The 27254-nt window shown below is 45.9% G+C and overlaps 1 long non-coding RNA gene across 1 annotated transcript; it reads right to left on the bottom strand.

Moving 5' to 3' along the window:
* Positions 1 to 22804: 22804 nt before the first annotated feature.
* LOC140215974 (uncharacterized) lies at positions 22805 to 26978 on the bottom strand. The gene is made up of 2 exons (XR_011892601.1): positions 26890 to 26978; positions 22805 to 25534 (listed from the first exon to the last, which is right to left on the bottom strand). It is a non-coding gene; the product is annotated as an uncharacterized lncRNA (long non-coding RNA).
* Positions 26979 to 27254: the final 276 nt, after the last annotated feature.

The raw sequence follows: 27254 nt of genomic DNA, 5'->3' as shown, positions 1-27254 counted from the left end.
CATGCGGCGGCTAGCTGAGGACGTTGGTGGCTTAATGCCATATAGGAAGGGTGATGCGAGCTGTCCTTTCATCCAACCAGTGTTGGAAGTCACGTGATATGTTGAGGTTTAAAGGCGCGGCATAGTTGAACTTGTGAAGGAACCGGCAGCACGGAACGTCCTGTTCGGGAAGTCCGTACTACTCTCTGCCTGCACTCATCAAGTCCTAATTCCCGTGAACTCAGTTCATGTGTGCCGTTCGTAACCCTACACTTGTTTAGTTTGTAAACGAATGCTTCCCGGAATTTATACTACACGGAAAGCTACGAGTTTCTGCTTCGTGCAGTAAGCAAATACATTGCTATCGCTGTTGATGCCTTCCAGGCTTTTCATGCAGAACTGCAACTTGTTTTTTTAGCCTTTGTAGTTGACTATCCATGTTTCGTGACAAACACGTTTTGTTTTTAAACTCTACACCCGTCAATCTGAAGTTCCCATTGTACTAGAGCCACTTTCAGGCAGTCTGCAGCCAATAAAACAATTTTGAGTTCCATTGAAATTCCACAATGGTAGGAATATGCATGCAACACACAGGTGTGTTGTGGTAACTACAACACACCTGTGTTGTAGTTACCACTATCTAAGTACACCAAAAAACTCAGGCACACAAACTCTATCTACGTCACCAAGTTAGCCTTGCCGAGTCACTGCCGCAGAGTTTACCTCACCATAATAGATGAGAGGGACTTGTTTATCCGTGAGGTACAGACATTGGAGATATCTAAGGAAAGAAACTAGAATATTATTATCCGTAATGAAACGATACTGCGAAAGTGCGTAGCAAGTGCAGCACGTTTTCTGGGAGACAAGCTCCCCACAAATTCTGTGCAACTGGTATGCAGTTATTTGTGTGTGCCACACGTCATTTCCCAAGGGGGAACTTAACTTGTTGAGGCTAGTACTGGCTATTTAGTAACTAAATGCTACAGGCAAATGTTCGACAATGTCGATATTAACCGCTGAAACATAGGCAGGCCATGAAAACGTTAGAGGGTACTTAAGAGTTTAGAACTCGCTGTTACATTGTAATAAAACAGGTCTGCGTGCTTGCTTGCAATATTTATTCCATAAAAATATTTATTCCAGACAGGCCCCCATTGGAATATGAACCTGGCAACGTTTAACGCTAGAACGTTATCTAGTGAGGCGAGTCTAGCAGTGCTATTGGAGGAATTAGAGGGCAGTAAATGGGATATAATAGGGCTGAGTGAAGTTAGGAGGCCAAAAGAAGCATATACAGTGCTAAAAAGCGGGCACGTCCTGTGCTACCGGGGCTTAGCAGAGAGACGAGAACTAGGAGTCGGATTCCTGATTAATAAGAACATAGCTGGTAACATACAGGAATTCTATAGCATTAATGAGAGGGTGGCATGTCTTGTTGTGAAACTTAATAAGAGGTACAAAATGAAGGTTGTACAGGTCTACGCCCCTACATCTAGTCATGATGACCAGGAAGTCGAAAGCTTCTATGAAGACGTGGAATCGGCGATGGGTAAAGTCAAAACAAAATACAGTATACTGATGGGCGATTTCAATGCCAGGGTAGGCAAGAAGCAGGCCGGAGACAAGTCAGTGGGGGAATATGGCATAGGCTCTAGGAATAGCAGAGGAGAGTTATTAGTAGAGTTTGCAGAACAGAATAATATGCGGATAATGAATACATTTTTCCGCAAGCGGGTTAGACGAAAGTGGGCGTGGAGGAGCCCGAATGGTGAGACTAGAAATGAAATCGACTTCATACTCTGCGCTAACCCTGGCATCGTACAAGATGTAGACGTGATCGGCAAGGCGCGCTGCAGTGACCATAGGATGTTAAGAACTCGAATTAGCCTTGACTTGAGGAGGGAACGGAAGAAACTGGTACATAAGAAGCCGATCAATGAGTTAGCGGTAAGAGGGAAAATAGAGGAATTCCGGATCAAGCTACAGAACAGGTATTCAGCTTTAACCCAGGAAGAGGACCATAGTGTTGAAGCAATGAACGACAATCTTATGGGCATCATTAAGGAGTGCGCAATAGAAGTCGGTGGTAACGCCGTTAAACAGGAAACCAGTAAGCTATCGCAGGAGACGAAAGATCTGATCAAGAAACGCCAATGTATGAAAGCCTCTAACCCTACAGCTAGAATATAACTGGCAGAACTTTCTAAGTTAATCAACAAGCGTAAGACAGCGGACATAAGGAACTATAATATGGATAGAATTGAACAGGCTCTCAGGAACGGAGGAAGCCTAAAAGCAGTAAGGAAGAAACTAGGAATAGGCAAGAATCAGATGTGTGCGTTAAGAGACAAAGCCGGCAATATCGTTACTAATATGGATGAGATAGTTCAAGTGGCTTAAGAGTTTTATAGAGATTTATACAGTACCAGTAACACCCACGACGATAAGGTGAGAGAGAATAGTCTAGAGGAACTTGAACTCCCACAAGTAACACCGGTAGAGGTAAAGAACGCCTTGGGAGCTATGCAAAGGGGGAAGGCAGCTGGGGAGGATCAGGTAACAGCAGATTTGTTGAAGGATGGTGGGAACACTGTCCTAGAAAAATTGGCCGCCCTATATAAACAATGCCTCATGACCTCGAACGTACCGGAATCTTGGAAGAACGCTAACATAATCCTAATCCATAAGAAAGGGGACGCCAAAGACTTGAAAAATTATAGACCGATCAGCTTACTGTCCGTTGCCTACAAAGTATTTACTAAGGTAATCGCAAATAGAATCAGGAGTACCTTAGACTTCTGTCAACCAAAGGACCAGGCAGGATTCCGTAAAGGCTACTCAACAATAGACCATATTCACACTATCAATCAGGTGATAGAGAAATGTGCGGAATATAACCAACCCTTATATATAGCCTTCATTGATTACGAAAAAGCATTTGATTCAGTCGAAACCTCAGCAATCATGAAGGCACTACGGAATCAGGGTGTAGATGAGAAAAATGTAAAGATACTGGAAGATATCTATAGCGGTTCCACAGCCACCGTAATCCTCCACAAAGAAAGCAACAAAATCCCAATAAAGAAAGGCGTCAGACAGGGAGATACGATATCTCCAATGCTATTCACAGCTTGTTTACAGGAGGTATTCAGAGACCTGGAGTGGGAAGAATTGGGGATAAATGTTGATGGAGAATACCTTAGCAACTTGCGATTCGCTGATGATATTGCCTTGCTTAGTAACTCAGGAGAGCAATTGCAATGCATGCTCACTGGCCTGGAGAGGCAAAGCAGAAGGGTGGGTCTGAAAATTAATCTACAGAAAACTAAAGTAACGTTTAACAGTCACGGAAGAGAACAGCAGTTTACGATAGGTAGCGAGGCACTGGAAGTGGTAAGGGAATACATCTGCTTAGGGCAGGTAATGACCACGGATCCGGATCATAAGACTGAAATAACCGGAAGAATAAGAATGTGCTGGGGGGCGTTTGGCAGGCATTCTCAAATCATGAACAGCAGGTTGCCACTATCCCTCAAGAGGAAAGTGTATAACAGCTGTGTCTTACCAGTACTCACCTACGGGGCAGAAACCTGGAGGCTTACGAAAAGGGTTCTGCTGAAATTGAGGACGACGCAACGAGCTATGGAAAGAGAAATGATAGGTGTAACGTTAAGGGATAAGAAAAGAGCAGATTGGGTGAGGGAACAAAGGCGGGTAAATGACATCTTAGTTGAAATCAAGAAAAAGAAATGGGCATGGGCCGGACATGTAATGAGGAGGGAAGATAACCGATGGTCATTAAGGGTTACGGACTGGATTCCAAGGGAAGGGAAGCATAGTAGGGGGCGGCAGAAAGTTAGGTGGGCGGATGACATTAAGACGTTTGCAGGGACAACATAGCCACAATTAGTACATGACCGGGGTAGTTGTAGAAGTATGGGAGAGGCCTTTGCCCTGCAGTGGGCGTAACCAGGCTGATGATGATGATGAATATGCGTCATGGCAGCCGACAACGAGAACAAGAAGTCGCAGTTTCGCCCGAAAGGAGAAGAATCAATTGAGAAAGCAAATTATTAGACAGCTATACGAAGTAAGGATAGTAGTTTTATCGGCCGTATAAGCTTGGAAATATTCCCTTACTAAGTTAACAAGCATGGTGTCAGTGCGCACAGGCAAAAATGAACACATGACACTCGATGACCGCGGACACTTGCTCTCAAAACGACAGCGAGAGCAAGCGCGGCAGCAGCAGCGAGCGAAGGGAGCCTTGTGCTGTCTATCTCTTCAACGCAAACAGCGGCAAGAATACAGCACGCGCAAAGGTATGAGTTGTCGGCCGAGCGCTTTCAAGATACGGCACGCGCGACCGCGCGCCGTATCTAGGACGCTGTCCACCCTCCCTCCCACGCTGCCTCCCCGCTTTTCTCCCTTGTGCGCGCGATATTGAGGCGTGATCGTCTGTTTCCCTTGCGCGCGGTCGCGAAATACGCAGTTGCTGCCGGACAACAATGCCATCCCCCTCCTTCCCTAATATCCCCCACGGCCTTTCGTACGACAAGAGACGACGCGTTCCACCTCCGATTTTGAGCGTGCCAGATTGAGCAGCGATTGTCGGCTCCCCTCGCAAGCTTTAACTCGCACATGCAGAATAAGGCGTGCGGCGACGCTGTTATCGCCCTTGGATTCCATACGGAACATCGTGGTGACACCGACGGGGACAACGCACCTGGAATATCCGTATAATTGCTGTCGCAATATACACTTTCCCTCCAACTTAATATAAACGAGGCAAGCACAGAGGTGCAAGAATCATTAGGATTTAAAAGCCGCCACAGAAAGACAACGGTGAGCAAGAGGAGGCTGAAGGACTGGTGAAGGGTGACAGATCCATGGGGACATCAAGAAAAGTGAGGCCAGGCAATGGAATGATGCACATTAGTTACCACCCTATAAAGAAGACACTATCTATCTATCTATCTATCTGTCTATCTGTCTATCTGTCTGTCTGTCTGTCTGTCTGTCTGTCTGTCTGTCTGTCTGTCTGTCTGTCTGTCTGTCTGTCTGTCTGTCTGTCTGTCTTTCTGTCTGTCTGTCTGTCTGTCTGTCTGTCTGTCTGTCTGTCTGTCTGTCTGTCTGTCTGTCTGTCTGTCTGTCTGTCTGTCTGTCTGTCTGTCTGTCTGTCTGTCTGTCATGACACTCTGTACGCGCGGCTATTGGTTACATAGAAAATGGATACAGAGGCGCTGAGGTGTATCGCGCAGTACTCAATTGCCGTTGGCTATGGCTGAAAGCCTGTGCTGGACCTTTGGGGATTCAGAAGGTTTACGTGGTGTGGTGGAGCACTCGATCGAGGACCTTTTCTCCTGCCACCCCCTCTTCCTGTAGCAGCTGCCAGAGAGGGCTTCAGTGGCGGGAAAGCAAGACGACAGTTGGCTTCCAAGCAGGCGCTCGCGCCACTTGAGACAACCCACGTATGACGAATCAGCTTAAGTGTATATCCAGCTGTACTGCCGCTACACATGCGCTGGTTAGCGGACCAGCTCTCTACGAAATTACGCAATGAAAAAAAGAAACTAACGCTAGGTAAATATTCTCAATGAAACAAATATACGCAGCGCCTTCTCCCATCATAAAGGTATAGCTTTATAGAAGCGTCGAGCTTTTCACTTAAATTGAGAATCATCGTCTATCGTGAAATCGAGTCTGTTTCATGGTGAATTCCAGAATAGCTAGGAACGACACGTTCATCTCGCAATGTTTTTCATAATACGACGAGAACACACAACAAGGAAGCGGCGGAACTCATCTCACGATGACTGACGGTGGCAATGCGTTTAGCATTTAATCAAAACAGCGATACAACCTATTGCCACCGTCTAAAGGCGTTATGTATAAGGCGTGTACTGAAGTAGGACTCGTCCTTCACGCTTCCCTAAAAACACACGACGCCACCTAGCGCCGCCGCCGTGAAGCCTGCGCGTGGCCTCCAAAATTCATGGGCCGCCGGTGCGTGCGAAGGCTGAGAAAGGTGTCATTCGGAAACTGGGCTCATCTCTCGCATATATTTTTTACACCCGGCGCCATCTAGTAGCTTTGCCGAGAAATCGGTGCCTGGCCTCAGAGATGAGAACCCTGGCGCTCCGATGCCTGCGAACGTTGAGAATTGTTTCCTCGCTTGCCGCACACTCAGTGGAACATACTCAGTGACCCAAGTTGGTGAGAGGTTCATTGCAGAGAGGCGCGTACCCAGTGCATTCAGGGCGCCGCTTGCTCGAGCAGTGGCAGTGAAAAGCGTTCATTGAAAGCGGCACATTCCAAGTGCACTTGTGGCGCAGGCTGCTAATGCGGGAGATTACTGCCCTTGAGGAACCATTGTGACGTGGGATTGGTTCCGCTTAGCACCGAATCGACAAAGACAATTCGCAAAAGTTTGCTTAAAATGTAAAATGGAACAGTGATCAAAGTGAAGACTATGAAAAATAGACTATGGATAACACATTTTACAAGTCATTGTTACAGTACCTCCACGAAACGGGCCTGCATGCTTATATTTAGCTCTATTATGACGTTAAGGTGTGTGGCAAACCCAGCGCAAGATTAAAAAAAACCTGAAGGGATTCCTTTCGTTATATTAAAGCAGCACATTCTCGTCTTGCATATGCCAAGACGCATGCTAAACATAAGAGTTCACTCCCGCTGCACTTCCTGCAGACGGCGCTAGTAGCACTTGTCATGCCACTGCATGGTAGGACCAGACAAATGAAATCAGAACCGACGCCATCATATATCAGCAGAAGCAATGTACAGCACCCGCGCAGAGCTAGTGGCCATCCTAGATTATTCGGAGTGGGCCCTCGCAACTTCGTCTGAAACCCACCCTGTTCACCATCATGTGTACACATGATGGTGAACAGGGCTGCCCATCGGGCATGCGCTAATGTTCCTTACACAGAGCCCGTACTGCAGAAGATCCGGCACCAGGCACGCCTACTCCGCGAATGCGCTCACGATGTTACCATCTACTGGGTCCCTGCGCATTGCGTTATCCCAGGAAACAAGAAGGCTCATAGACTGGCGCGCGCTCTTCTCTCCACCTTGCTAGCGAGAGCCTCTGATACTTCATATTCTCTCCGAGCTACCACACCTGAGATAGCAGATCCGCTGGCAGACAAGAATGCGACAAAACAACGACGTGCCGCCTACCCCACGGCAGTGGGCGATCCACTCTTTATACCGTCGCTTCCTTCGAAGTTATTCACACGGCGAGAGTCAGTCTTGCTTCGGAGAATTCAGACAGGCACCCTCCTTACTCCTCTCTTGCTTAACCATTTCCACAGGGGTGGCACCCCACCACCCGTAAGTGGGTTCTGTTCCATGTGCACATGTCGTGCTGATCTCAACCACCTTTGTTGGGAGTGCCCCCTCTACATCCCACGTAGGCTTCGTGCCCTGACCACCATAAAGCGGGGACCCTGGCCTTCTCTCTAGACTTGGGCCTACCCGCATCCCACGCCTCCGGACTATGCCACCGAGCTCCGGCAAGCATTGCTCTTGTTCCTCCAGGATCCGCCGGCACCACCGGCCGGCGATCTATAGGCTCCACGACAGCCACACGAGTCATGCGGCTCCACTTAGCTGCCTCCAGGACGTTCGTTAATAAAACGGAGGCTGCCTCACCCTTCCTTTTAGCAATTATACCCCATCCCTTTCCACCGCAGCGCCCTTGGCGCTTTCTAATGTGGAATGAACGTGGTTTTTGCACTCTCGCGAGAGCCGGAGACTTTCCCGGTCTACGCGGTCGCTCGTGACCACATATTCATTCATTCTCAGTGGCACATAGTTACCCAAGTTGGCGTCAAAAACGTTCATCGAAGAGCGGCACACACCTATTGTCACAAACCCAGTAACCCAGGTTGGTGTCAAAGAGGTTCATTCAAGACCAGCGCAAGTGAAATGGCACATACCAAGGTCTCCAAGTCGGCATCAAAGTGTTTCTTCGAACAGCGGTACCTACCCAGTCCCGGACCTACATTGATCTACGTCGGGGTGAGAAAGGTTCGTTGAAGAGCGGCACGTATGTACACATTTTTCCGTACTCAGTGACCGAAGTTCATCGGTCCGATGGTTGGTGTCGGTCCCAGCTCCCTCAGAACAGCAGCCCGATGCGCTGCCCATTCGACCATGGTCTTCCCAGGGACCCAGACCGGCGGGAAACCGGACACACACACACACACACACACACACACACACACACACACACACACACACACACACACACACACACACACACACACACACACACACACACACACACACACACACACACACACACACACACACACACACACACACACACACACACATTAAATAATGATTAAATTTAATGCTAACAACGAGAGCAGTGTGCAGCATAAACTGCACCAGTAATCGCAACAGCGGGTTCTCATCATTTGCATTAGCGACAAAAACATCGACGTTGTTCTTGTTCTTGCATATGTGTTCGTCAGGAACAACCCTCATGTTATTGACACCGTGTCACGCCTTTATTCTTCGCAGGTGCCGGATTGCTGGTAAATAAGCGCCATTGGCTCGAGTGCGCATGCTCACTTCTTGCTGCTGTCGTGTTTGTTTGTGAGCTGCTCAGCGTGGTTGCCATACTGGAAGACGGGTGCCCGCCGCCCGACCAGCGTTCAAGAGCGAGCCGGCTCAAGGAAGACAACAATGTTGGGAACTTGTTCCAGACGCAAGCTTGGTGCCCTACCTCTGGCCCGGGTCTCGTCCTTGCAGACCTAGTCCGTAGGATCAGGAACCAAGCGTGGTGGGATTGACGCCGCCTGTAGAACGTGGTCTCGGATACCGTCGTGGACCATGGCCTTCGAAATTGGTCATCACGAGCAGGAGGTACTCAGAGGCAAAAATATGCCTAACCGGAAAACAATCACTGGGGCACTCTGCACGAAGTATTTATGGTGGCGTCCACTTGGAAAGAAAATAAAGCAGAATTCGTGTTGCTTGTTACAGGTATGTGGTGATGCAAAAGTGGCTTGCCAATTAAGCCGATGTCTTCATGCAACATGAAAATGAGTTTTAAACCTTGACGTTGCAGGGAAACAGAACGCATATGACCTAGTATTTTTGCGAGACGTAGTGGATCTTTCGAAGCAGAGTCTTCTCGTCTTTGTAATCTGCACATTACAAAAAAAATGTGGTTTACAGTTTCGAACACAACGACTAAAACCTGCTGAGCAGAAGTTATCACCATGCGTTTGCTCGGTAAGTAGCTTGTCTGGTCAATAATCGCGGTTCTCCTGTATCAGATTCAAATGGAAGACTATGTACTTTCATTACTCTTTCTTTCCTTAGCCTGCAACAGATGTTGTCTGTTGTAATATTCGAACGGAACGTGCATTCGACAAAATGTAATATTTAAATTTCAAACTGATTATGAATCGAATAGAAAAGGCTCAAAAGGACAGACTGGTGGGCTAGTTGCTACTGCATGACTTGAGGTATAGCGCAACAGAGCTCGTAAAACAACAGATGAGGACGAACACACAGCACTACACAGTGTTAGTAGCGCTGTGTCTTCGTTGTCTTCTGTTGTACTATCTCGCAGTAGAGAATGAGAAAACTGCCACCGAGGCCACAACTGACGATATCAATTAGTATGCCGTGTTTGGGAAAGAAAAAAAATCTAAGAGAAAAATCTAGCAAGCTCGTTGTCAAAAGTAAGCCTGACGGTCTTGTGGCGAGATGATGTTCTTATGGGGAGAAGAGAAGCGCGAGAACATCTACAGAAAAGTTGCGATGCACTAACGGAAAGATGACCGTTTGCTTGCGAAGTCCGTAAGTGCTGTCGTCTTCGCGCTAATCTTCAGTGTCTTACCGACACTGCGTCGGCATGATGACAAAGGGTTTTTTAAGCCTATTTTGAAAAAGTAACAGAGCACTTGTACGCTATCTATGACAACCTTTCAAGGAAGGCAATTTTTAAAAAAAATATTCCATTCTTACCATTTTGAAACTAAGCTCCACAGGTATTAGTGCACCTTGCATCAATGTTTGCTATAAACGTTAGTATGTAACTGAAAAAGATTACGATCGGCGTTGGTATGTAACCGATGTTAGTCCGCGAAGGCAATAGCTGAATTAGAGGGTGAACAATCTATAAGGAAAAACATGTTGACCGGGCAGAAAGTTTTACAATGAAATCAGATTTAACATCAATAATCACGGAAGGAGAGCGGAGATCACGCATAGAATTCCTTGCGCGACACCTAAAGGAGCCAGCTAGTGTACCAGCTTATTCGAAATGCTCGAATATTTAGAGTAAGAAGAGAGAAATATTGCTAACTAGTGTCGTGCCGTAAACTTGCGCAGACGGTTGGAGGTCGTGCTCTTGTGATACTTTTCTTGTTTGCTCTTTCCCAGGGACCTTAGTCAGTTTTCATCTTATTTTAACGGGTAAAAGAGCGCGAAACTCAACAACGAGCTGAGCATGTTTGTGTACTCGCATCCCATGGTGCATACATAAATGGGAAAGACGTCTTAACATACTTTGATATATTAGGGATAAGCATTTTTTTGCCATACGCAATGAACAGGCTATACGCTGTACTTCGGTTCACATTGTTGCTTACTGTACCGAGGCGAATACTGCTCTGAGAGGACGGCGCTTATCTTTAGTGCATTTACGTCTTACTAATAGTGCAAGGTTTTCTCACAAAAAAAAAAATAAAGAAGCAAGGACTAGAACAGGAATTTTGATGGCAAGCAGAGTAAATTGCTGTCAAGTATAGCTGGCTCTGCCACTACGCAGTGCTGCTATTGCGAAGCATGCGCTGTGAAGCTATAAAAGCTGCGAACATCGGTGTTCATTCCTTGGTATTGCGCTGCGCCACGTGTCAAAGAACAGAGTGAAGAAAGTTAAGAAAGTCTGGAGCTGAGAAGCTTGTGGATGTCACGAAAAAAAAATCCAAGTTACCTGCTGCTTCGACATTCAAGAGGCTGGAGCAGCATACATTCCTGCAGAGCAAGCCGTCGACCTGTCAGCATTGTAAACGTGCGTGAATCAAGCGAGAGAGCACGTCGGAAAACTTGAACAGAGTATGGCCGAGTGTGTCTTTGGTGTTGGGAGAGTGGGGCGGTGGGAGTGGCTTAGTTTCAAAGGAGGTGGCTGCAGGCGGAGCGGAAGGGAAACCAGACGACGTGAAACGCGGAACGCTCATGAAAAATGCGGTAGTTACATCGAAAAAAAAAAAAATATAACTCCAGTCCCTTACGCTCTGGTTGTTCGCTCGTGTTATACCAGAGACGCAGGCTTGCTGCATTGCGGTGGTGTAGAGCCACGGGTACTACTCGCCGGTGAATGCCAGACGAGACGAATTGTAGCCTCCGTTTACCACGCTGCCATCAGCATAAACTCAGCGTGCTCTACGGGAGCATCACAGACGTGCATGTGGTGTTCGCCGTTCCGACTCGCTGCTGTTCGTGTGCATACGCTATACGCGCACGGCACCAACTGTTTTTTGAGCTTCGCATATGTTTCATATTACAAGCAGAATTCGCAGAATATGCTGACCGCGCAATTTAGCTGTGCCGCTGCTTATGTCGGGTTTCGGGTTTAAGATTGAGGTTAGGAAAGGTTAGCGATGAAAGTCAAGCATTGTGCGTTGTGGCCACCTTTGCTATCGCCGGCGTATACACTGGCGTCACGTATGCGAAGGCAGAAAATACGAAGTGTACCCGCGTTATATTATGTTATTTTTTCTTTTTTCGTCGGACGAGATGTTGGAGAGACCAAGATCCACGAAGGAACACTAGTTATGATGATGGCGACACGTAGTCCATTATCGTCTTTTATTTATCACAGTTGTTTAGTGCTCTAAGAAAAGCATTCGTTCTACAATCATAGACTGTACGTACGCAATGTTTTTCTGTTGCTACCGCTTCGATATTGTAGAGTAGTCTACGCAGGCATGTACAATATTTCGAAGTTGAAATAAGAAGCCCACATACTTTGAAAAAAGCAAAGGTGACTTTTTATATTTAGTATTTTTGATTGGACGGAGTATACGATAATTATCCATTCTAAAATTCAGACATTCCACGTTGTTCAGGCTAGTAGCGTGGGCATCATCATCATCATCGGCATGATCATCATCATCATCAACATCCTGGTTACGCCCACTGCAGGTCAAAGGCCTCTCCCACACTTCTCCAACCACCCCGGACATGTACTAATAGTGGCCATGTTGTCTCTGCAAACTTCTTAATCTCTTCCACCCACCTAACTTTCTGCCGCCCTCTGCTACGCTTCCCTTCCCTTGGAATCCAGTCCGTAATCCTTAATGAGCATCGGTTATCGTCCCTCCTCATTACATGTCCTGCCCATGCCCATTTCTTTTTCTTGATTTCAACTAAGATGTCATTTACCCGCCTTTGTTCCCTCACCCAATCTGCTCATTTCTTATCCCTTAACGTTACACCCACCATTCTTCTTTCCATAGCTCGTTGCGTCGTCCTCAATTTAAGTAGAACCCTCTTCGTAAGCCTCCAGGTTTCCGCCCCGTACGTGAGTATTGGTAAGACACAGCTGTTATGCACTTTTCTCTTGAGGGATAATGGCAACCTGCTGTTCATGATCTGAGAATGCCTGCCGAACGCACACCAGCCCATTCCTATTCTTCTGATTATTTCACTCATGATCCGGATCCGCGGTCACTACCTGCCCTAAGTAGATGTATTGCCTTACCACTTCCAGTGTCTCGCTACCTATCGTAAACTGCTGTTCTCTTCCGAGACTGTTAAACATTACTGTAGTTTTCTGCAGATTAATTTTTAGACCAACCCTTCTGCTTTGCCTCTCCAGGTCAATGAGCATGCATTGCAATTGGTCCCCTGAGTTACTGAGCAAGGCAATGTCATCTGCGAATCGCAAGGTACTAAGGTATTGTCCATTAACTCTTAACCCCAATTATTCCCAATCCAGGTCACTGAATACCTCCTGTAAACACGCTGTGAATAGCACTGGAGAAATCGGATCTCCCTGCCTGACGCCTTTCTTTATTGGGATTTTGTTGTTGTTTTTTATGGAGGACTACGGTGGCTGTGGAGCCGATATAGAGCCGCTGAGGTTTCGACTGAATCAAAAGCTTTCTCGTAATCAATGAAAGCTATATATAAGGGTTGGTTATTGCCGCACATTTCTCTATCACCTGACTGATGTCACGTGATTGAGCGTGGTATAGAGCTATAAAGTGGACGGGTGGAGAGAGAGAGAGAGAGAGAGAAATGTTAATTTCAACCGTCGAGGTCGTTGCTCTTGAGGTCAAGTGGGTGGCGCCCTCACTCCAAGACTCCATTGGCCATGGCTGCTCGACAAACTTGCATGACGAACGCTTCTCGGCCCGCCCGGCTTTCGCCGGTCAGCTTCTGTGTCGTCCTCGCGCATAGGGCAGCGCATCACCTCCCCCTTAATTTATTCCAACGGCTTACTTCTGCCTTCATGATCTTGTTGTACATCGAATTGGACAGTGCACTCTCAGCGGCACACGTTTCTCAAGAGACCGAACCGGTCAACGCAGCCGGCACAGCGCATCTACAGCAGTGGGTAGGCTGCTTTCGTTACATTCAAAAGACACTGTTCTGACCGCGACGCCATTAAAGCGATCTAGCGGCGTCATCTAGCGGGATGAGCCCCGCGGTTCTCCGGTGGTCACCTGCCTCGAAGAAGTACCGTATTGTCGGAAGGAAAGTTTCGCTGCAGGACCACGCGTTTTTTCGCATATTGCGTCGCATTACTGCTATACCTTTCTGTTAGCTAACCCTGAAACGCGTGTTATCATGGACGATGATGACAAAGAAAATGTTAATTTAGCATAAATTGCTGGTTGCCTCTTGGCGGTTAGCATATGGGGAGGAAAGCAACCAGGCCTGCAGTCCTTCTTTTCTTCGCGACAATGCGAAAACGTTTAGAGCGAACTCCTGCGTTAGAAGCCTCACTGCTTAACGACTGCGGCATCGTGAATCAGGTACACCGCGTGGGCACATTGCGTATTGCTGCACCTGAAATACATGCCGGAAAATATCTACAAGTGGGCGTCGCGCAAACCACAAACATCGCGCTAATAGATGTAGGTGATTTTCTAAACTGCACCGATTGAGAGGAAAAGGTGTATGAATTATGCACAAAAACCGTATATGTCACACGAAGGACGCACGGCATATGCTTAGTTTAGGTGGTTTGCTAACATTGTTTGAGCACCAATGTACAATACTTACATGGCTTGTATTTATTCCATTGAACATATACCGACGCCTAGCACGAAGGTACGGTTTTCTTCAGGTATATTGTAATATATCTCAGTTTGCTGACTTGTGTGTAAGCGCAGGGAGGAAAAAGAAACATGCAGTTATGTTCCTGCGTTTTTGTATGTTGAATGTTTAACCCACGCTTCCGGAAATGTTACTTAATCCCGCAACACTCTCATATCGCTACAAGCCATCTTGTTTACATCATTGAAAATCTAGTGTTCGTGCAGAAGGCGGGGACGCAATGGCCGGCAATATTTTGAATTTCATCCAAGAAAGTCGAATCAAATCAAGAAAGAAAGCCAAACAGCATGATAATGTCACTTCGTCCAGAGGCTCTCAAGAAGGTTAGCTGGATTCTGCTACAGCTATAGCGCCGGAGTAAGTATCAATCATTCATCGAAACCGGCAAGTCACCGTCCTATTTCTCCATTATTCTTCTACGTAAATTTTGAGACCACGGAGTTCGCATGTAAATTCGTGTCCACGGGTCCGTGGCATAGTATTATACCGACGCGCAACGGGAGTGTCACACTGGCCCTATCCGCTAGCGGTCAGGACACTACTACGTCCAAAGGAGCTCCAATTCGCTGAAATAACTCATCGGTATTTACGTAGGATGGTGCGTCTCGGTTTGAAAAGCTTGATATTTAGTCTCAGAATAACTTTATCCTCTTACGTAAAGGCTTACGCATTATACAAGACGGCGGGCGCCCGATGAAAGTGAAAAATAAGGGGATGAGGTGCAGTCTAAATCGAGACCCATTATCCTAGCACAAACTCAGACACCATGTGCGGTTGCAAAACACTATCTTGCTTGTCCACCCTATCGCCCAGGTACGGTTGCTCCAGCCTGACACTTTCCTTGTTAACTGCAAAGCCAAAGAGGAACGCCGTTTGTTGCTAAGTGTGCAAGCTATATTTTAAAGCCCGTTTCATAAGACACACTTGCGCTGGCGGGCTCAGCTCAGACAAGATCAAATTGAAAGCAATTTTTTACGACCCTTCACCCTTGCGCTGAGTTTTATCAACGTCGTTCTTGCGCTTGGAAACGTGAAACGCGGCTCTTATATTTAGGATGGACTCTACGGTTACGCACCTTCTCAAAACATTTTTAGGGAGAGTCGGTGATCTCGGTGGAACGTGTTGCGCCTGCTCGAATTGATCTACTTATTTCGGGACGTAGAAACAATTGGTTTTAGCGCAAGGCCTTGCTCCGAACTCGACGCTGAGATCACGGTATAACATCGATGATTTAAAATACAGCATTAGAAACGGCTGCTTATGTCACTCTTTACGAATAGTGTCGCTAAAGCCACTAACAAGCATCGTATTGGCATTCACAGCGGCGAAACAAATCTTCCATCCGTTCTCGAGTGGCTCTTCTCATATGCTTGCGCAAGGCGGGGATTGCCGACTGGCGGGGTGTGCGTGTGTGGGCGAGGAACGAAGACTCAAGGTTCTAGCTTATGTGAACTTTCTTAGTTTATATATCGTTTAGTAGCCGACTGTACTCTAATACAGAGTACATTCGCTGGGACATGCCTCCGTCCTGGCGTGCACATAAAAAAGTCAGAGGTTGGAGGGCATACAATAAGGGCTCTCTGATCGTGCTACAGCTTACCGATATCATTGCAAAGGAAAGTAATATAGAGTACATTGAACCGCTATACTATCACGGAGCCCTAACATAGACGGATATAACGAAAACACCGGAAAGAAGCTGAGGCACGCAAGGAGAAATGCAACAGGAAATTAGAACTGTGACCTTTGGAGGTGCAGCGATGGCTGTATGCGAATTACACATTAAATGTGGATAGATGGTATATTCAAGTTGAGATTAAGAGTACGAAGTCGAGTTGGGGCGGCGTACCTAAACCACACAAGCGAAAACTGGGAGTATTACTGAACCAAGATCGGTGCCGGGGCAAACACAGCTGGGAACGGTGGAGGGCTTGGTGGTGTACTGAGATAAGAATTTGATATAAAGATAGAGTAAGCTGAGGCAAGAGCGGGGCACTTGAAGGTCACTGGGAGAGGCCTTTCACCCTGCAGTACTCGTGAAAAAGTCCGAGGTTGATGATGCTCCCCAACAATCACTATTTCGCGTAGCTTTAGCAGATCAAAGCACAGTGTATAAGAACTGTGACCTGATTATACTATGCGAAACAATGCTGTATTTAATCATGAGCAGAGTAATTCTGCTTGTCGCAAGTCACAAGCTGATTCTGCATTATGCATATATCAATTTAAAGTTCATATCAAGTGCTTCGTATATTTATGTTGTGTGTTTAGGGAGTTCCACTCATTGCGATGGTAAAACCTTCGAACGAGTACGGGGAAGGATGAAAGAGCGAACCCCGAGCGCAGTGGCGGATGAACGATGGCAATAGCGAAGAGAGTGCGAGGAGGAAGGAGGAAGAGGGGGGGGGGGTATGGCAAAAGCGTGAGAAGAAAAGTGTTGTGCCACGCAAGGAGGGCTTTCCGGCGACGACCGCTACGAGATGGCGCCAGAGTAGCACGTGTCATCTGTTTACCGATGACGCCACCGATACCATATACGCAAACAAAGCGCTGGATGATCGGAAATCTGTCGGCGGCGGCTGCTGTGAATCGCGTCCGCGCGTCATCCACGCGCTGCCTCTCGGAATCTCCCCATTAGCGAGGCAGTCGCGCCACACCTCGCTCCGTTTACAACGTGCCGCACGAGACAGATTGCCCGCGCCAGCCAAATTATTGCGAAATGAAAACACGTATAAAGCTTCGTTCAAATTTCGCATAAGGAAGTATCATAATCGTCGGTGATTTCTGTTTTTTTTTGTTTATAGTGTTCTCTCGTGTAGAATTTTTAATGTGTCTGTGTGTGCTTAGCTACAATTTTGGGATAGTGGACTCTTCAGCGGGGAAACTTCCCATATTGTCGCGGTTAATAAACAAGAGGAAACAACCTTTACAGATGGCTATGATAATATAACATTTCGTGACAGCTAGCTGCGTTAAATAGTGTTAAATAAAACACGGGGAAAAAAAGACTAGATGAATCCGGTACCATGTATGGGGGGACGTTACGAATATGTCAGCGCCCATTTATAGCTTTTAGGCTGATTGCCGCTTCAGAAAAGTGTTTTATCAGGCGTCTGCACTTTCTGTTGGGTAGACATGACGTCATGCATGGTAGCTCGTGAGTAAAAATCAACGCTATGAGTCTCTAATGAAATTCTCAAATAATACAGTCATTTATGTAGACATTAGAAACAATGACTTTGTCCAGGAGTACTCCAGTATTAGTAATCTCATAACAGCGCTTTTATGGTTCTTGCTTTTTTCACTTTTATTTAGTATAATTCGAAGGCAAGAATGCAGATCGAATTTCGGTAGTCCGTACTAATTGCATTCCGAGTGTAGCTGAAATGCTCAGGCGTACTTTCAGTGAGTGAATTGAAGACGCACATAGTAGACAGGCATTGTGCCCCTTCCGGTGGCAGTTACCAGCCTGCTCCTCGCTTTCCCTTTCCTGTTAATTGTATATATGTGTTCAAAACAAATAATAATAATAATAATAATAATAATAATAATAATAATAATAATAATAATAGCGATAGACACCACGACATAATATCTTTGGTGAAGAATCACTTCAGCTGTTTGGTGACGCTTGGTAATAGTAACGACTCTCTTGAACTTTCCACGAGTTTTCATAAATATTGATTAATTTACCTCTTTTTCTATTCACTGCCGTTCAGTCAGGGTACCGCCGTTAATGAGCAGCGTACTACCGTTCTATCTACGCTAGCCAATCGCGACATGCTACATGACATTACCGACTGCAGCCAGCTTATAAACCCGGTTCCATGTTCGTCACGAACAAGGTCGCTCCCGAGTGGCTGTAGTTTCACAATGACCAGTATCAGGCGTATCGCGGGGCATCAAAATTGTTTCAGAGACGAAATGATTTGAACCCCTACAACAATTTGAACTCCTACAGGGGAATTTCAACTTTGTTCAGCTCCATTTAGCTCAAGAAAGATATAAAAGCGCGTAACGTCTATCGCCTTTTCGTATCGTATCAATAATCGTTTCATTTCAACAAGAACAATGTACGATATGAGAAATTACGTAAGTGGGCTTTGTGACGGGCTTCACACAGTACCGCGTTTGATGGGTGGCGCTCGGGTGGAGCGAGTGCTGGTAATTTTTGCAAGAGTAGGTCCGCCTGCAGCGAGCAATACTGCTCCTTCTCCTTTTCCCACACATTTAAATCGCGCTAACCAAGATGGTTTCCCCCCACGTGGCACTGTTAGAGCGCTGAGATACGAGTTTCGGAAGCTTCAGCGCTACGGAGAACGCATAACGTAGAGAATGAGGTCGCCAGGTTACGTGTTGTTACCTTTATTATCATACCTGCCCATGATCCTGCATCTTGGTTAGGTCACCCAAGGTGCACAAAGAAGCGAACACGGAGGTTTTGCATATAGGCTATTCCTGCCCGCCACAAAATGAACTTAGCCTGCTGCTTTCAAAGTGATTGACGGGAAAATCAATTTTGGTCTGAAAAGCAAAAGACTCGTGGTTAGCTTCGTTATGTTTAACGGGCGTGGCACTGACCGCTGCGTTATGTCGTGTCTTTGTGGCGGCTCTTCATGCCCCAGAAATCTAAACATCGCTCGCAAGAACCACCGTGCCACACGAGTAATAATAAAGTATAGATACAGCTCAGACATTCCCGTAAATCCAAGCCTCATTCGTCTCCTGAAAGTCATTTTTTGCCCCCTTTTCATGCACGCCAAGCCCTCTGGTATAGCGAAGCCCTGCGAAGGCATCAGTTTTAACTGAGATATTTCATTGCGATAGCAATTCTATGGACAGGATACTCCAGGCGCATTCCTGCCGTCGCCGTGATGTTACGTATAAAATCTAAGGGCAGTAACATCGTCACTGGGCGCCATATGCTGTATGTGCGAGTGAAAGCGCGCCAGGGTGAGCCGACGATACCGGCTCAACCTCGCGCGCGCAAAGGAAGAAAACTAGAAGGAAAGCACCGTCCTCTGTTGCTCGCGAGGCATAGGGGGGGGGGGGGGGGAGGAGCGGAGGGAAAGCGTTCTACTCTGGCGAGTAGACCCACGGGCTACTGCATGTGGTGCGGCCGCGCGGGCCCTCTCTTAAGAAGGATGCGCGATGAGTACACAATATAGGCGCGCCGACGACGCGTATATTGTGTTTCTATTGTATACCGACGGCGCCTGTGTCCTGTGTTTTCGCCGCTTAGTTCGCGTTGAAGTGAGAGGCAGCGCGAAGGTCAATTGGCTCGCTGCTGCCGCGCTTCCTCACTCCTGCGTTTTGACAGCCAGCTTCCGCGGTCGTCGACTGAGATGTGTTATGGGTCCTCTAACGTAAAAGTATTCAAATCCATTTTTATTTCGATATCCTGGCCAAATTTACGTAACCGCTGATGCAAGCATAGGGAGGTGACCCGCAGGAATGTCTGAACAGCCGATTCAAACGCTCTCCTCGTTTATAGGAGGTCCCTTTTGTTTGCTTTTGGAACGAATAAGATTGCCTGCTTTGAGCGATTTTTCTTATTTAATTGGCAGACAACTACTGAGGAGCAAGCTCAAGTGGGGCTCCGATGGGCCCGAGCCAGCGCAGTGAAAATAGATAACCGGATGTGGAGGGTGGTGCTGGCGTTTTCGATTGGTCCGCTTCCTTTTACATAGCTTGCGGAGGCTGGTCGAAAATATCGGCGGCGTGCGACTAAAGGTTAAACATGGCGCTAAAACAGATTTTCAGCAAATAATAGTTGGCCGAGCGATGCCGTACTTGTGCCGAAAGGACTCGATAACGTCATACTGTGGCCCAACAAGTTTCATTACATGCAAGTAAATCCATGCTCTCTGGCAGGTGCGAGTACCAGTGTCTGAGTGATCGGCAGGCAGCCGATCTGTTCCTTTCTATTCCTTCTATACAAGGTTGAATATGTTCCTGCTCGTTGTCTCCGGCCGAAAGACCGTTTTCGGGTGCCTCGCTGTTCTACCAAGTACGGTCAGCGCACTCGTCATTACTTCATCCCTTCCTCTCTCAATAAACTACCAGCAAGCGCCTTTCGCGCGAAATCAAAGTATAAATTAAAACAAATTCTTCGTCGCATTAACCTCTAATCCATTATGCGGTTGGTTTCTTTCATTTGTATTAAAACCCTACATAAATTTAGGGTCAATTTATTTGTTTCATTTTACGCCTACTGATGTGTGTGAATAGAGCCTGGAAAGAATACTTTCGTTTTGTTTCAATGCCCTGCTCCCTGCTGACCTCATATGTATATTCCTGTCTCTTTTTGGTTCCTATTTTCATTTTGTCTTTTTTGGCTGTTGTCAATAGGATAATTGACGGATTTTAAGTGACATACAAATGCCTGATGTATGTTTTCTTGCTCTGTTTAAGTATTGTGGGTTATGTTACTTTTCATCGCAGGATACGTGGTTTGTGTGCAATTTTTTTGCCTCCTCATTGCTGTTTGTGTATATCCCTTGTGTCCGTGCCTGTTAACAATGCTTCTGCATATCTTGCGTTATCCGCGATATTACATCGTGTTAAACGCTGTCTGTCGGCTCTGCCCTTCAAGCCCAATGCGGCTTTGGCAGGCCTATTATGTATTAGTGTTAGCGGAATTCTGTGTCAATAAAGTATTATTATTATTATTATTATTATTATTCTATTCATTTCGGAACGGGGCAGTCTCCGGCTAATAAAAAAGATGCAGTTTTGCACGGAATATTATTGCCTCTTTAACTCGTACACGTCACTTTGACGCGGTGAGTTTTCGCGGTGTTGTGACGTCGCGTCACAGACAGGCAGAGTGGGCGCAGCTCGAAAACATTTGACCAATAGCAGAGGGATAATGGCAGCGAAAAACGTAGAATCAGAAATAATCATTATTCTTTTGCTCGGCCTAGTCACGCATATATCAGTGTGTACACGTCATATCAAATAGGAGCTATCGAAGTTGTCGTGATGTCGCGTGACAGACAGGTAAAGTGATGGCGGTCCGAAAGTTTTTTGAAGATTCAGGAAGGGCTGATAGCAGATAAAAATAGATAAGTTTGAAATAGATTTACGTTATAGCGGCCCATATTTGCTTGTGAGCGCGTGACATCGCGGTTGTTAATTTAGTTAGTAAACTAATGTTTATCAGTTTTTACGGTTGATGAAACTACTACCCTTAGTTGGTAAAACTGTCTCTAATTTCCCATTGCGATCGATGCTACGTCTTTTGGGTGAAATTGCGCCTCTTTAAAAGTTCCTAACTGTCTTTTCGCTGCGCGCTTTCAGGTACGCTAAAGGCGACATGCGCAGCACCTTATCGTTGGCCGCTAACAGTCAACTACGCCTGACATCCCTTCAATACTCCAAATAATAACGCCGAGCTAGCCGGGCACGTGTTATACCTCCTCCAAAAAAAAAAAGAAACAAAACGGCAGAGATCACGTATGTACGTCGTTTCCCTATAGGGGTTGACTGACACAAGAATGCCTCTCAAAGGCTATCCGCTGAACCACGGCGTCTCTCTTTTCTTGCTTTCTCGCCGAGAATAGTTGATGCAAGGTACTGAAGCACGCTGGTTGCGCTGGGGGATGGTCCGACTTATCCGTCTTATTACACTGGCGTTCCTCGTCTCCTTTATCCGCTTAAGGCCATTGAGTGTGGATGTGTCGCACAACTCACAAATGACACTTCGGTAGTACGTATACAGAAAGGCGTGGGGTATAGACTGTGCACCACTTTTGTTTTCCTGTGTAGTGCTACCGTTGATGCGGATTCGTGCCGGATACACAATTTACCTACGTTTGTTTCAGGCCCTCGATACGGAACACTGCTGCTGTGAGCAATATCAGCAAAGGACGCCGTAGAACCACCGTCTCTAAGCGCATTAATGACGCGCATGGTATAGTAGTAGTGAAAAAGACGCATTCGAAGTAATTTCGAAGATCCTTTGTGCCCAAGCCCGTACAAAAAAATTATTGAGAAGGCATTGAATTATTATTGGTCAATGTTGAGTTTTTCATTGAGGAATTGTGGAAATTTTGTTAGAGAATTGTTGGGCTAACTGTTGAGTGGTCTTGAATATTGGCCACTGAAATTTAATTGAAACACCATTGGGTACCTCAATGTTGAATAATTGTTAAGTTACCATTGAAAGTCCATTGTGCTTAGACGGCCCGTTGTGTTCGTTTTGTTGAATGGTTGAGTTACCATTGATTCTGCGTTGAACTAACGTTGTGGTAGTTCTGTTGACCTGTTGTTGAGTTATTATTGCCACAGCATTGAAAAGCACATTGTGGCACAGTTGAGATGGCATTGAGATTTCAGAAGTCACCATTGAAATATGATTGACGTTTTGTTGGGCTAGTGGATTTTTATTCATATATTGAAATTTCTTTGCTGTTCACATTTGCATGCACCGGTGCCTGCTCATAACTTTCCCAAACACAAACAAAATCAAAGGAGAGACTGGTCCAACTTGAAGTACCTTTATTTGCACTAAAGATGCGTGCACGTGAAACATTATTACAGTACATAAGACACCACTACATCGAACCTGGAGACATAGGCTCGTACCTACAGCACTCTAGCAGTGTAAATACATCTGAAAAAACCTATACATATGAATTCAATCAAAACGATCATTGTGGTCTTTACTTTCGAGTTAAGTTTATGACTAGAAGGCAAAGCGACTCAAAAGGCAGAGCTTAAGCATACCCCTGTAACAACCAACTTTGAACACATGAAGCTGATTGCGTGTGGATACACACAAGACATCTGAATACGTTATATTAACATGTTTCGCACACTAACCCATCACAGGAAAAGTTACGGCTGACTGTGAGAAGGCAAAATAACAGACTTGAAACAAATGACTTCTCGTAATTATATACAAGCTTTAGCACACGTCTTTCACCGCGATTAAAATTTAATGAAGTAACAAAGTAAACTTGTCTGAGCTTTTTGTCTTCGAGATGTATATATTTTCAGGTTGCCCAATTATTTTATAACATCACTCAACTTAGCTATTAATTGATGAGACATCATTTAGAAAGTTGTCGGGCTTGGTGAACACCTGAATCATGTTTCTGACGAGCCAGGTTTGCAAGAACAGTACACCATTTGTATATGTTAAATTGAGGTACAGAAGAGTTTGTTCGTGGTATTTCCTCAATTTAGTGAGCTCATTATCAGTTAATTTTTCTGGACTCACACAAAGCTAATTAGAGCCCTTTTTGGGGCCTTTTTCACCATACCCAGCAACTAAGTGGTACCTCAGTCAATAGAGATAAGGCAAGGCTAATACCTTGAACGATAAGAGAAAAAATAATTATTTAGCACAGAAAATTGGTAGTAACACACGGCTAACACAATTCCAAAGAGCCAAATGGATGGTCACCTGCACTTGCAGTATCAAGTACCCCAGAAATAGTCATAAAGGAAGGGAAAAGGTTTCAATGACTGGAAAGCCAGAGTGGTGAGATAGTGAAAAACGGAAATAAATGCGTATACGAAAAACCAATGACCTCAATTACGCAGGTAAAATATTAAAATGCTACCAGAATTTTATTGCATAAAATACATAAAAGTTGCATAAAAATTGGGACAAAGCAGTAAGAAAGACGGAGGGAGATACAGCACCCGTGTTGAAAAAAAAATTACAAGTGATATACATGCATATTTAAGCTCAAGACAATTGTTTCTCCAATATATACAAAAAGAACCCATGCACTGACGGTATAAAAGAAGGTTCCTGCGCCTGGAGAATGCAGCACAGTACAAAGCAGCGTCATGAGAACCGAAAACTAGAATTTAGTATGTTTAAAAAGTACGAATACTTGCATACCTACAAGCATGTGACATGTCATGTCTTGAATGGATGAAATTCATAAATCTTACACAGATGAAGTTACCATCACTCTTATTGGCTTCCTCAGGGGACTCCTTGAAGTTGAACTAGAAAAATGTACATCAGTGTTAAAAACAGAGAAGACCCTACAGCGTTCTTCCTGAAATAAACAGCGCAAATATTTCATGTATAAATTCTATGGACACTTCGCCAATTCGGTGTACATTTATATTTGACAACCACACAAACAGAAACGAGAAGGATGAATTAAGGTAGGAACACACACGAACGCTGACTCAACTAGAAGTTTATTCGTGAGGACAAAGATTTTAAACAAATTGGCAAACTTCACAAAGAAAAAGCCATGGATGTGCAGCAGAAACAGCCCGGCACAACAAAAAAGGACCGAAAGACATGTCCTGTAGAACAAACATATACGTCAAAAACAAAAAAACACATGAAAACTGAAAAGTTTGTCCTGTAAGTGATATTAACGAGAAATAATGCAGCAACTCTTTCCCACTTAGAGTCACAAAAATCTTGCTTATGAATTTTTCTTCGTGATCAATAAATAATTCTTCCATAAGTCCTCTTGTGTTTTGGGCTTTGTGATGAAACAACCGTTCTTTCTGCTCTATACCTCAACACCAGAGGAGTTCCAGCAGCAATATTTATTGATCACAAACGAAACAAATACATAAGCAAGTTATCTGTTGCCCTTAGTGGGAAAGACTTGCAGTTCTCAAGAGTATTTCTCGTTGGCTAGTATCACTCATCGAACAAATATTTCACTTTTTCGAAAGATTTGTCCGATAGTTCTCGCTTTTCACGCACGTTTATTCTACATGACATGGCTTGTTCATATTTTTTTCTTGTCGCTCGTTCCTGTTTCTGCCACGCATGCACGGCTCTTTACCTTTGTCAAGTTGAACAGCGTCTTTAATACCTCTGTCTTCAAAAATAAACTTAGTTGAACTTGCGCTCGTGTGCGCTCCTACCTATTTCGTCGTCCGTCTCTGTTCGCGCTGCTGTTTCCAGTACGCACGTATCACTTGGTTAGGCTGGTAAACATTCTCGCAAGCAAAAGGAAATACCTCCCCTCAAAAGGTAGCCCATCCTTTACTACTACAAGCCAGAGCAAATCAAAAGCCTTCACAGCGTCCATGCGCGGCAGCTAGTACACCACAGAGCAGCAGAAAAAATAGTTATAAAAATCCCACTTGATGGAGAGTGGCAACAAAGACGCGAGCTTGCTAGTGAATCAGGCACATATCAACGGGTGTCTCTTGCATGACGCCAAGCTGCTCTTGACGTAGAACACTTTAGCATCTGGGCATTTGCTGCATGCGTAACCTGCGTGAAGGGAATGCGGGCAGAAAATGAGATTGCGCGGATTCAGAATCTGCCACACACTGCACATAACTACGCACAAAATAGAAGTACACACTATACTGGCAAGTAAAAATTTGCGACTCTTTACGAGTGCTGTCTAGAAAAGGAAGAAATATGTTGCTACGGTAAATGTTAGCTAAGACACGCACAGCGATGTTTCACAGCGGGGAGAAATATTCCCGGCTCTCTCGCAGAACCAAAGACCACGCGACGGTGCATAGCCGATACCAAGCAGATATCGAATCTTTGGGTAGAAGTCCAGCAGCAGGAATAACCTAAAGATACGCCGAGAGCGATGCGAGCGTGAGCGTGCCTGTACGAGTGAGAACATGCACCGTTTCTTTGACGCTAGCCGCTCCGGCGTGTCTCCGATCATCCCACGCGATTTGTGTACAGAACGTCGCGTACACGCCCTTGCACGTTTTGCGCGGTAGCGTCTGCGCAGTGAGCTAGCTTCATGCACGCGTCATTCTTCACCGCGAAAACGGTGCTCGAGGCGACAACGCGCCGAGTGGCGCTCCTATCGCTTCTGCAAGCAAAGCACATTCGGATCGGCCCAGCTCAAAGACGCAGCAGAGAACGGTGGGATTTTTCGGTTATCGCCAATTGAAATTGTACAGTACGCCTTCAACAGAAACGCGCCGCGCTAGATAAAGATGCTTACTGCGGTAGTTTTGGCGGTGATAGGCGATAAGGCGACCCCGTTGGCGGCTGTGTTCTTTGCCGAAGTCGTCACCACACCTCTCTTCATTTGCGCTGTGTATCCGTGTACTGTCACCGCGCGGAAGCTGTGACTAATCGGTTGGCCGTTCTCCGCATATCCTAAAGAGGCGAAATATATTTTGCGGTGCGCCGCATCATTAGGCGCAACCTAAATCGAGGCGCGCTTAACCGCTACGGCACAAAAGGTGATCGATCACACTAACCGTATGGTATACGATGAGCCACTACGGATTAAAAAAAAAATAATTATGATGTCCTACGTGCGAAACCAACGATCTGATTATGAGGCAGGTTGTAGTTGGGGACTCCGCATTAATTTTGACTTCCTGGAAATTTTTACGTGCATACAATGCACAATGCACGAGCGTTTTTGCATTCCGCTCCTTTGGCATGCGGCCGCCGCAGGGATCGTATCCACGACCTCGAGCCCCAAATTGCCACGGCGGCCGCCATAGTTACGAAATGCGTATCGCACGCTTTCGCTCCGAGGCATACGGTTTGCTTGAAGAAAGTGAACGGTGTGCTTAACATCTCACGCTTGTCAATGTCAAAATAGAAAAAAGGCTACTGCCCAAGTAAACGAGATTACTTACCTATCTGCAGAACTTCGGCTGCGACTGTTCCGGGGTGCCTTCTCTCCAACAGGCATCATGACCTCTGCCGCGCGCAGCTCATCAAAACAGCCAGGCGGCCAGGCTCGCACATCAGTCGAAGACTAGTAGCTGAGTCAGCCAACGACTTCAACGGATAAACGTCCCACTTATCTTCGTTAAAGCGTTTCACTAAAATGTGCGTCATGATGACCGATAAGAAAAAAATACTTTCATCAAAAAGCACGAGGCGTTAACCACCACGCAACGGCAACCAACTAACGGAGTCCGAAAGCCGTTCACAGCTTCACTATCGTATTCAGTTATAAAAATCTTTAAAACACAAAATAACGGCACTTAAAAACCGC

This window comes from Dermacentor andersoni, chromosome 2, assembly GCF_023375885.2.
Source record: "Dermacentor andersoni chromosome 2, qqDerAnde1_hic_scaffold, whole genome shotgun sequence".
In the NCBI taxonomy this organism is placed as follows: domain Eukaryota; kingdom Metazoa; phylum Arthropoda; class Arachnida; order Ixodida; family Ixodidae; genus Dermacentor; species Dermacentor andersoni.
The sequence above is the reverse complement of the archived record's forward strand: the minus strand, read 5'-3'. Positions and strand labels throughout refer to the sequence as shown.